Source organism: Lactuca virosa, chromosome 7 (assembly GCF_052849685.1).
Source record: "Lactuca virosa cultivar CGN04683 chromosome 7, Lactuca_virosa_CGN04683_v6, whole genome shotgun sequence".
NCBI lineage: Eukaryota > Viridiplantae > Streptophyta > Magnoliopsida > Asterales > Asteraceae > Lactuca > Lactuca virosa.
The window spans coordinates 140,506,609-140,515,379 of NC_136432.1; positions in this window are offsets into that span (position 1 = coordinate 140,506,609).

Below are 8,771 nucleotides of genomic sequence, written 5' to 3' on the forward strand. Positions count from 1 at the left end.
ATTTTCATAAAAAGAACGCCAAAATCTGACTTCGTATGAGGAAGTTATGATTTTTCTAAGTTTCAGGTTAGTAGTAGACAGCTAAAAACTCGAATTTTAGATCGAGTGATTTTTAGCCAACACAACCTAATCGAGAATCGAAGGTCTCGTCATTACCAGTACAACGGTAAAAAGTCTGACGAAAACGGACGTCGGATGAAGAAGTTATGAATTTTTTTAACAGATTTACCAGTCCCGATTTGTTAAAAATAGAGTCAAAATTTTCCGACGAAGTCTAAACAAAAGTTGTAGAGCATAATTTTCCCTACGCGTGCATATAAAGAACGTCAAAAACGGAGCTCGTATAAGAAAGTTATGGATTTTACAAGATTGGCCACAATTTTCGAGAATTTTCACATGAATAGTGCCAGCAACATCACCCTCGCTCTGAGTTGGTCACGTATCCGAAGCAGCTGCGTGGCGCGTCTGAGAAGTTACGCGTGTCGCACAGGTGTCCAAAGTAGCTGCGTCATCCGACCAATCCGAAGCGCACACCTGTTCCGACCCTCGCATCCGAGCCTCGCCCTTCTGACGCATGTCCGAGCTTCGCTGCAACCTGGCCCTTCCCTCTTGCTTCGGATCCAAGGCTCGCACCTATATAAGGGGTGCGAGACCTCCCGGGTAAATGTTAGAAAATTGCCACTTTTTTACCCCTAAACTTATATTTCTTCTACTTCCACTTCCCCCAAAGCCCCGGTATTAATTCCAACGCCCGAAACGCGCCCCGAAATTCCCGAGAAGCCCGAAAAATTTATCTTTTCGGTTTCGAAGCCCAACCCTCGCAGGGCTCGGTTTTCAACGAAGAAAATTAATTATAGTAACAAAGTGCTGCCCAAATTACTATTTTAACCCCTGGTTATTTCACGGTGAGTTTAATATATAGGAACAATTGTATGTTATGTGTTATATGTGCTATGTGCTTTTCCATGTTATCATCTCGTGTTATTATTTCTGCTATTTTTATAGCAAGGGTATACCTCTGACCACGAAGTGTATGACATAAGCATCACTTGGGTATTGGTATGTACCGTTGACCATGAAGTGTATGACATAGACATCACTTTAGCTTCGACATTATGCTAAGATAAGGCTGAAAGCCTGAATATTCTAGCAAAATGATATTCCAGACTATTTCTGTGCCACTTGTGTTGAAACTTTATTGATTATATATCAAGTATGGAAATTGTTATGTCGCATTATGCCTTTGTTATTCCTTGTTCCTCTTTGCTTCTGCCATATTGAAGTATATATATGGCATAACGTTATATTGTATCTACTATTGAACTCACTAAGCGTCACCGCTTACTCCTCTCAATGTTTAACTAATTTACAGGAGATAAGCATCCAGTATAGTTATATACCGATAGAAGATTTTTGAATAGTTTGAAACTATTATATTGATAGAAGATTTTCGAATAGTTTGAAACTATTGTATTTTGCACTCCCATATGTATAAAACTATAGAATCCTGGGAAGTTATGTAATATATAACACTTTGAAATAGTTGGTTTGTATCCAGTAGTTTGTAATCACTTTATCAATATGAAATATTGTTTCTTTTTATGAATATGCATGTAGCATGTTTCGGAGTAACAATTGTCATGTAAGAAAGTGTGGGTCTTTCAATCATGGTATCAGACCAGTGGTTTAAGTGAAATAAATTCCACGGATTGGTATTTAGACTTAAACTATTGGAATTTCAATATATGAACTGAATCATTGTAAGTATATGGATACAAACTTTAGGAAAGACTTAAGTAAAAGTATTAGGTAAGGATAAACACTAATATATTCTAAAATACAATGTTACTCCATATTGCAGAGCAATGGTAGAATAGGTTAGTAGCCATACCCCTGAGGTTGGTAGAGGTCCTCAACCTGAGGAAGTGAATACTCCAGTATCTCCCCGTGAGGAGCGACTCTTGGGTAGACTTACTGGTGTTATTCGACAGACTCTCGAAGAACACAAAAGGAATGATGATAAAGGAAAAGAGAAAGCCAGTGGAGAATCTTCAAAAGGGGAGGTGAAGCGTCCCTCGTTCAAAGATTTCAAGAGTAGTGGTGCTACAGAGTTTTCTGGTGTTCTTAATCCCATTGTTGTTCTTACCTGGATCCAGAACACAGAGAAAGTGTTTCGTATCTCTCTTGTGGATAATGAAGACAAAGTTAACTATGCTTCTGCATTGCTCATCGGAGAAGCATTGGTCTGGTGGGAAGCAACATATGAAGCTCTCAACGAGTATGACCAGGAGAATATATCCTGGGAGAGGTTCTAAACTCGTTTGTTGGGGAAGTATTGTCCTCTATATATGAGGAGGAGATTGGAGAAGGAATTCCTCGAGCTTAAACAATGAGGAATGACTGTGAATGAGTATGAAACTCAGTTCAATCAAAAAGCACGGTTTGCTGTAAAGTATATTCCAACTGAAGATGAGAAAATTCAGTTATTCTTAGAGGGACTACGACATGAAATCCATGATTTTATAGCCAATCGGGATGTTCTTTCGTTTGATAAAGCTATAGAGTATGCTCGAAAGCGTGAGCATGACTTAGAGATACGTGGTGCCACTCTTAGTGTTCCGAAACATCCACGTACTGAAAGGACTGCTCCTGCTTCCCCTATTCCACCAACTCAATCCGTTCGATCTAAACCTAGCAAGCAAGTACAATCTCAGAGTGCTTTTCGTGGCCGCGGTAGGTCACAATCTTTTTCTCTTCAGTCGCCAGCTTGTCGAAATTGTGGAAAGAATCATCCGGGCGAATGCAGAATAGAGGAAGGATCTGTGGTCTGTTATGGATGTGGAGAAATAGGCTACAAGTAGGGATGTCAAAAACCCCCGCGGGACCCCGTTCCCGTGGGACCCCGATACCGTACGGGACTAGTTTTTTAAAAAATTCAGGAGCGGGAGCGGGGGCGGGGGTGATATTAACTCCCGTTTATTTTCGGGACCGGGGGCGGGAGTGAGTATTTCTGTCCCGTACTCCCGCGGGGGCCCCGTTTATATTTATATAAAAAATATATATATGTTTATAACTTTAGTGATGTTTTATGTTTGATCAATTCTTGATTTATCAAGGGCTTACATGTTTGTTTATATACAAAAGTTATTAAAAATAGTATTTTTAGCCTAAAACAAAGCAATTTTTTAGCAAAAAAAATCCATTTTTAAGCCTATAAACCGGGAGTACCGGGGAAACGGGGGCGGGACCGGGGGCGATGGAGGTAACCGGGGGCGGGACCAGGGGCTATGTAAGCGGGGGATCCGGGGGCGGGACCGGGAGCAGGGGCAACAAGGGATTTCGGGAGCGGGGGCGGGGGCAACCATTTTCGCTCCCGTTTGGTCCCGTTGACATCCCTAGCTACAAGAGGCCCGTATGTCCAATGAAAGGTGTTACATGCTTTGCATGTGGTGTTACTGGCCATAGGAAGCGTTTCTGTCCTACTCTTACTAGTCAAAGGACGGAAAGTCAAGCTTCTGTTCAACAACCGGCGAGAAGTCAAGCCCCTGTTCAACAATCAAAGGGTACTCCAACTAAAAAGGACGAGGTGCCAAAAGCTAAGGGTCGTGCATTCCAGATTACCTCAGAGGAGGCACGCGAGGACCCGAATGTTGTGACGGGTACATTTCTTGTTAACTCTAGACCTGCTCACATCTTATTTGATTCTGGTGCCTCAGATTCTTTTGTGTCTTATGAATTTGCGCATTCCTTTCAAATTGCTTGCTATGTACTCGCGCAACCATTTCACGTAGATACTGCGGGAAGTATATCATTACTTGCTGATAAAGTCTATAGGGATTGTATTATAGAAATTGACGGCTATAATTTTCTTGCTAACCTGATCCCTATCTCCTTGCCCAACTTTGATATTATTCTCGGCATGTATTGGTTGTCAAAGAACCACGCAGAACTCTTGTGTTATGAAAAGATAGTACGTATTCCCATTGAAGGGGAGAATCCTATCTATGTCTATGGAGAACAAGGAACCTTAAAAATAATATCTTTCCTCAAAGCTCGTAAATTCATATCGAAAGGGTGTTCTATCTATCTGGCCTATACAGTCGATGTCTCAAAAGAGGAGAAGAAAACGGTGAATGATGTTCCCATTGCTAAAGAATATCCAGATGTTTTTCCCGAAGAATTGCCTGGACTTCCTCCGGACAGGCAAGTAGAATTCCGAATTGACCTTGTGCCTGGTGCTGCTCCGATTGCAAAGACTCCTTATCGTCTTGCGCCAGCTGAGATGAAAGAAATAATGATCCAACTGCAGGAACTACTTGACAAAGGTTTCATTCGACCGAGTACCTCTCCCTGGGGTGCTCCGGTACTGTTTGTCAAGAAGATAGATGGATCGATGCGGATGTGCATTGATTATCGTGAGCCGAATAAGGTGACTATCAAGAACAAGTACCCACTACCTCGCATCGACGATTTGTTCGCTCAACTTGAGGGTGTTAGCTATTTCTCAAAGATTGATCTAAGATCTGGCTATCATCAGTTGAAAGTTCACGAGCAGGATGTAATGAAGACTGCTTTTCGTACTCGATATGGGCATTATGAATTCCTTGTCATGCCGTTTAGTTTAACAAATGCTCCTGCTGTATTCATGGATATGATGAATCGGGTATGCCGCCCAATGCTCAATAAATCTATCATCGTATTCATTGACGATATTCTAATCTATTCCAAATCTGAAGCCGATCATGCCATTCATATTCGTGCGGTATTAGAACTTCTTCGAAAGGAGAAACTATATGCTACATTCTCGAAATGTGAATTTTGGCTTCGTCGAGTTCAATTTCTCGGCCATGTGATTTCTAGTGACGGTGTATACGTAGATCCTACCAAAATCGAAGCCATTCAAAATTGGGAAGTGCCCCGTAATGCTTCCGAAATTCGTAGTTTCTTGGGTCTCGCGGGATATTACCGGAGATTCATTAAAGACTTTTCTCGTATAGCCGTACCTCTCATGAGTCTTACACGAAAGGAAGTGAAGTTCGAATGGGGTGAAGCCCAAGAAAAAGATTTCTCGACTTTAAAAGATCTTTTGACTCATGCTCCAATCTTATCACTTCCAGAAGGTGATGATGATTTCTCCGTATATAGCGATGCTTCAAGATTGGGACTCGGTTGTGTGTTGATGCAACGTGGTAAAGTGATAGCCTATGCCTCAAGACAACTGAAAGATTATGAGAAGAATTATCCCACCCATGATCTCGAACTCGCTGCGGTGGTATTTGCCCTAAAACTTTGGAGACATTACCTTTTTGGTACAAAATATCAATTGTATACCGACCATAAGAGTCTCAAGTACATATTCAGTCAGCAAACTTTGAATATGAGACAACAACGAGCCATGGAGCTGATCAAAGACTATGACTGTGAAATCCTGTATCATCCTGGAAAGGCTAATGTAGTTGCCGATGCACTTAGCAGAAAGGTTTATCGTAATAGTATGTGTTATGCTATTACTCACACTACAGTAAAGTTTACTATTCTAGATGAACTAGAGAAATGGCAAGTAGAGGCCCTAAAGCCAGAAAATGCGAAGAAAGAAGGGATGGTACATTATATTGATGTTTTGCTTGATGATCCAAGAGGATTGAAGGTATTCAAGAATCGGCTATGGATTCCAAAGATTGGTGGATTAAGAAAGAAGATTTTAGATGAAGCCCATAAGTCTAAACTGTCAATACATCCTGGTACAAGTAAAATGTACTATGATGTAAGAGCTGATTATTGGTGGCCTGGATTAAAGAGAGACATTGGAAGATATGTACAGGAATGCCTAGTATGCTTACAAGTCAAAGCAGAACACCAAAAGCCTTACGGAACCCCAGAAAGTCTTAGTGTTCCTGTATGGAAATGGGAAGAACTGTCCATGGATTTTATTACCAAATTGCCAAAGACTGCCAGACAGCATGATAGCATTTGGGTAATCGTCGACCGCCTGAAAAAAAGCGCTCATTTTCTTGCCATGCGTGAAACGACTCCAATGGAGAAATACGCACAAGTATACTTGGATGAAATAGTTACAAGACATGGTGTGCCGCTAAAGATCATTTCTGATCGTGATACTCGCTTCACTTCTCACTTTTAGGCGAGTATGCAACGTGAATTGGGATCTCGAGTTGCTCTCAGAACAGCTTATCATCCCCAGACAGATGGTCAGACGGAGAGAACAATCCAGACAGTAGAAGATATGCTTCGTGCATGTGTCTTGGAGTTCGGTGGTAACTGGGATAAATACTTACCTCTTATTGAATTCTCGTATAATAACAATTACCACGCTTCAATCAAAATGCCACCATATGAGGCATTATATGGTCGCAATTGTCGTACTCCATTATGTTGGCGTGAAATAGGACAGAAAATCCTTGGAGGCCCTGAAATGATTCAAGACACCACCGACAAGATTCAAATTGTACGAGAAAGAATGAAAGCCGCCCAGGATCGACAAAAGTCCTATACGGAAAAGAGGAGGCGACCAATAGAATTCCAGGTGGGTGATTTCGTAATGTTGAAGGTATCCCCATGGAAAGGTCTTATGCGATTTGGAAAGAAAGGAAAACTAAGTCCTAGATTTGTTGGTCCTTTCAAAATCCTCCAGAGGATCGGTAAACAAGCATACCGCTTGGAATTGCCTGAAGATTTGGCAGGTATTCATGATGTCTTTCATGTGAGTTATCTGCGCAAATGCTTAAGCATGTATGATGAAGCAGCTCCATTATTCGAGGTGAAACTGGATAATAAGTTAACTTATGTAGAAGAGCCTGAAGAAATCGTAAACGAAAGAACGACTAAGCTACGTAATGAAGAAGTAGAGTTGGTGCTTGTCAAGTGGAAACACCAACGAGGCCCGAACTATACTTGGGAGAATAAGAATTAGATAAGAGCGAAATATCCCCATTTATTTTAATCGATGTAATTTCGGGGACGAAATTCTCAAAAGGAGGAGGTATTTGTAACATACACGTTTTTAAATCGTGTTTTAAGTAAATAATATTATGAAATATTATGTGATATTGAGTATTGAGTTCTAACAGATAGTTTTTACTAGATATAAGGTAAAAATATGTTTAGAATCACTCGGAAAATATTGGAAGGCTTATGAGATTCCAATTAAAAGTTAAAATATCGAAATTTAACGAAAATATAAAATTTGAAATAAGTAAAATTTTATTATTGAAAGTTGTAGATAATCTCGTTAGAAACATTTAGGCGAAAACCTCATCGAAATCCGAGTTATAACGAAGAAGTTATGACCAATCGAAGATCCGCGACAAAACCGGCACGGTGCCGAATGACGTAAAAAGTGAGTTTTTGATAAACTACTTTTTAGCCTTAGTGATCTAAATGAAAGTCGTAGTATTCGTTAAACCGAGAATTTTCATAAAAAGAACGCCAAAATCTGACTTCGTATGAGGAAGTTATGATTTTTCTAAGTTTCAGGTTAGCAGTAGACAGCTAAAAACTCGAATTTTAGATCGAGTGATTTTTAGCTGACACAACCTAAACGAGAATCGAAGGTCTCATCATTAGTAGTACAACGGTAAAAAGTCTGATGAAAACGGACGTCGGATGAAGAAGTTATGAATTTTTTTAACGGATTTACCAGTCTCGGTCTGTTAAAAATAATAATATTAAAAATAAATTCAAAATTTTCCGACGAAGTCTAAACGAAAGTTGTAGAGCATAATTTTCCCTACGCGTGCATATAAAGAACGTCAAAAATGGAGCCCGTCAAAAATTTACAAGAGTGGGCACAATTTTCGAGAATTTTCGCATGAATAGTGCCAACCACGTCACCCTCTCTCTGAGCTAGCCACGTATCCGAAGCAGCTGCGTGGCGCGTCCGAGAAGCGACGCGTGTCGCACAGGTGTCCGAAGTAGCTGCGTCATCCGACCAATCCGAAGCGAGTAAGCTGCATCATCCGACCAATCCGAAGCGAGTAGGCTGCATCATCCGACCAATCCGAAGCGCACACCTGTTCCGACCCTCGCATCCGAGCCTCTCCCTTCTGCCGCGTGTCCGAGCTTCGCTGCAACCTGGCCCTCCCCTCTTGCTTCGGATCCGAGGCTCCCACCTATATAAGGGGTGCGAGACCTCCCGGGTAAATGTTAGAAAATTGCCACTTTTTACCCCTAAGCTTATATTTCTTCTACTTCCACTTCCCCCGAAGCCCCGGTATTAATTCCAACGCCCGAAACACGCCCCGAAATTCCCGAGAAGCCCGAAAAATTTATCTTTTCGGTTTCGAAGCCTAACCCTCGCAGGGCCCGGTTTTTCAAGAAAACTCCCGGTTTTCAATGAAGAAAGTTAATTATTGTAACGAAGTGCTGCCCAAATTACTATTTTAACACTCGGTTATTTCACTGTGAGTTTAATATATAGGAACAATTGTATGTTATGTGTTATATGTGCTATGTGCTTTTCCATGTTATCATCTCGTGTTATTATTTCTGCTATTTTTATAGCAAGGCTATACTTCTGACCACGAAGTGTATGGCATAGGCATCACTTGGGTATTGGTATGTACCGTTGACCATGAACTTTATGACATAGGCATCACTTTGGCTTCGGCAGTATGCTAAGATAAGGCTAAAAGCCTGAATATTCTAGCAAAATGATATTCCTGAGTATTTCTGTGCCACTTGTGCTGAAACTTTATTGATTATATATCAAGTATGGAAATTGTTATACCACATTGATTGATATGGGAAGCTTTTCG